This window comes from Triticum aestivum, unplaced genomic scaffold (genome assembly GCF_018294505.1).
Source record: "Triticum aestivum cultivar Chinese Spring unplaced genomic scaffold, IWGSC CS RefSeq v2.1 scaffold196925, whole genome shotgun sequence".
Classification (NCBI taxonomy): domain Eukaryota; kingdom Viridiplantae; phylum Streptophyta; class Magnoliopsida; order Poales; family Poaceae; genus Triticum; species Triticum aestivum.
In genome coordinates this window covers 1-3,465 of record NW_025240900.1, presented here as the reverse complement: position 1 = coordinate 3,465, position 3,465 = coordinate 1, and the positions used below count along the sequence as shown (strand labels likewise).

General features: G+C 40.7%; 1 pseudogene; it reads left to right on the top strand.

Annotated features, from left to right (window-relative positions):
* Window positions 1-827: 827 nt before the first annotated feature.
* LOC123176814 (uncharacterized) lies at window positions 828-2,424 on the top strand (annotated as a pseudogene).
* Window positions 2,425-3,465: the final 1,041 nt, after the last annotated feature.

Below are 3,465 nucleotides of genomic sequence, written 5' to 3'. Positions count from 1 at the left end.
GATATTACTGAACAATTTGAAGGTTTTTTGATTCGCATGATTCTCAAGACACAAAAATAGAGTGCCATGTCCTCTTGTATTTTGTAGAAAGAAAGAAAGAAAAACCGGAATTTAGATGGAAGAGTGTTTGATAGCACATGAAAACACGGGAATTCTACTAAAATCTTTGAGTGGATGAAAATTTTCTTTCAAAATGAAAATAAATCCCAAAAATTTCCATCCTCTAAATAAAAGATCAAAGTTCTTAGGAATCAACTGCTCAAAAAGAAAAACCTATGGAATTCCATTGAATCAAAGGAACCCTGAAGGTCGACGAGTATTAGTTATGGTCTTTGATGCGGAGGTGAGCGGGTGATATTTATGGACTTAATTATTAGTTGCTCGATGAGCAATCGGATCTGAGCTTTATCTCGTGTATATTGTTCACACTGTTTGGGTCGTTGGCACATTGATTAATAATTAAAGCTCTCAGAGTGCATATAAATATGCATGCATCGACCACTTAGTGATGTCATGCCTGATGGCGTCATCAATACAATATAGTAATGTACGTGCACCAGTGTCATTTCCAGTCATAATGTACTGCTCCCTCTGTTTCATATTAGTTTTCACTGAAACGGATGCATCTAGACGTATTTCAGTGCTAGATACATCTATTTAAGCGACAACTAATATAAAATAGAAAAAGTATTAGAAACGTACGAGCGTGATTCATGAGTGCACATGCTTAGTCGGTGATTAAATTTGAGAAGCACGTATCAACCACTTGTGTTGAACATCTATAAATAGGCTCTTTCCCATCCATCCATGGTACCAAGTTACAACTACTACACACGCACACAACACACACATAATCCTAGCTAATAAGCCACAATGTCGCCTCAGTCTTTCACCTTGGAGACCACCACCACGACGCCTGCTGCCAAGGGGGCAAACCCTTCCTACTTCCAATCCGCTCCAGCTGGCCATGAGATGATCCAGCACAAGGAGCTTCTTCTCCACTTGTACGCCTACCAGAACGTCCAGAAAACCCCAGATGCTAACCAGGCAGTCATAGTTGAGTCAAAGCGCCCCAAGTGTTTCGGAATCCTCGCTGCTAATGACTGGACCGTGTACGATGGTCCTGGCCACAATGCAAACCTTGTCGCGCACGCTCAAGGTTTGCACCTTGGGGCTAGCATGGCCAAAGAGAACTGGTTCATATGTTTCAACATGGTCTTCGTCGATCAGAGGTGAATTATTATTTTTGTCTTGCTTAACTATCTCTCTTTGAAATTTTACCGCATTGATTAAGTTTGCACTGGAGCCATAATAGGGTTTATGCAATTCAAACACCGTAAAGAAAATACTTCATCTTGAAATCGCGTCAACTATGTCTATATACTTGGAATAGGTTTACAGGTTCTAGTTTCAAGGTGATGGGGGACTTTCAAGGCACTGCCCACAACGGTGAATGGGCAATCGTTGGTGGGACCGGAGAGGTTGTAATATGCACAAGGTGTCATCGCCTTCAAGAAGACCCAACAATCCGAGAGAAACGCTAGGATCGAGCTTCATGTTCGTGCTATGTGCCTCTCCTTCTTAAGACCTCTGGTGTGTTGCTAGGCCGCGCCTACCTAGCTACTCTAGTATGTTCATTCTCTAGCTTGTTTTAACAACACCCGAGTCCGACCAGCTTTCTCTAGGTGACGGGAGCGCCATCGCCAAGATCGGCCCTTGGGGTAAAATAAGTGCGGACTTACTCGACATCCCCACGACACCGCAACGTCTAGAGCGCAGCACCATCCGCCACGGTGTTGTCATTGATTCACTTGCATTTTCCTTCATTGACAAAGCTGGTGAACCATATAACGTTGGCCCGTGGGGTGGCCCACGTGGGGATAACAAAGACACGGTGGGTTCATCCGTTTAACTGATATTTTTTTCATATGTAAGCACTTGTAATGTGATTCCTACATGCAATTCTATTAACTTGATGATCTCTTCTCTTGCATACAGATCGAGCTTGCCGCTTCAGAGATCGTTAAGGAAGTCTCTGGGACAGTTGGTGTCTTCGCAGAAGATAATGTCGAATATAATGCTATAGCATCCCTCACCATTACCACAAATGTCCGCACGTACGGTCCCTTCGGAGAAACACAGAGCACCACTTTCAGTGTTCCTGTGCAGGACAATAAGAACATCGTGGGTTTCTTTGTGTGCGCTGGTAAATACGTGGAGGCGCTCGGGGTTTACGTGCGTTCACCCGTTTCAACCTAGTACGTCCCTGGGTGTTGCGTCACACCCTGTATGTCTTCCATGTTTCTATGTTGTGGCAATAAGGAAGAAGTGTGGTATCTATTTGTGGTGTAATGTTATATTTTTGTAAGCTTGTTGGTTTACTTATCAGCACAATTATCTTATCAATCAATGCAAAATAATGTTTGTACCTTTTGCAGAGAAACTTTATCACGCTTACCATATTGTACTCTATTAGAAAATAAATAGTGATGCATGAATTGTTTATGACGAAAAAGAAGACTTTCATCAAGAAATACAAAATGAATAGAGTCCAAGGACCACAAAAATTGTGAAGATCATTGATATATTCGTTTTCACGAGTCTAACAAGTATCAAAACAAAATGGAATGGTGAAGATCACTTGTGTTCATGAAATTATCATGGAGATCTTTTCTACTATGTGTAGAATATATGAGCAATTTTCCATTAATGGGGTTAAGACTAAACTTCCTTACCCCACTTGTCATGCATGAATGGGCCATATGGACCTATGAGATTTCCGAAGGATTATGGTAAACAGTAAGTGGGCTAGGCCCAATAATAACACTACAAATTGTTCAATGTTTTGATAACTAGTACAGGACCCCTCATCGCATGCAGTTTGACAAACTTAGTAGTTGCACTGTTTCGAGCGACCGAATGCATGCAGTTTTTTTCTGGGACTCCTGGTTCATCACAAGACAAGAATCACTCGATCTTTGTCCATTGAGTATCACGATAGTTGGTGGTGAGTTCCACGGTCTTCGTGCACTGAAATTCTGGCAATAAAATTCAGAATCGCTCAATCTTCAAGTAGACGATGTTACTGTATGAAAGAATTCAGATAGATTTTCTTGAGCTCACCAAATAGTTGAACGAGTCTATTTTTCTCTAAAAACAGAAGATGAGATTTTTTTTTCACAAACAACAACAACATCCACGTAATCAAATGTATATATTACCCGCACAAAATTATGTAGATACTATCAAATACTTTTCCCAAACATTCTTTTGAACTCAAGACAAATACATACAAGTTAGAAAACACACACAATACAGCAGCACCAAACAATCTGGTTGTTAGCTAAGCATTGAATTGAAGAAGGCGATTATATTACAGATAAAACCCTCACTCACAGAACATAAACCATCTCTTAATTTATTATCCTTATATAGGCAATCCCTGATAAAACTCTGTAAATAAAC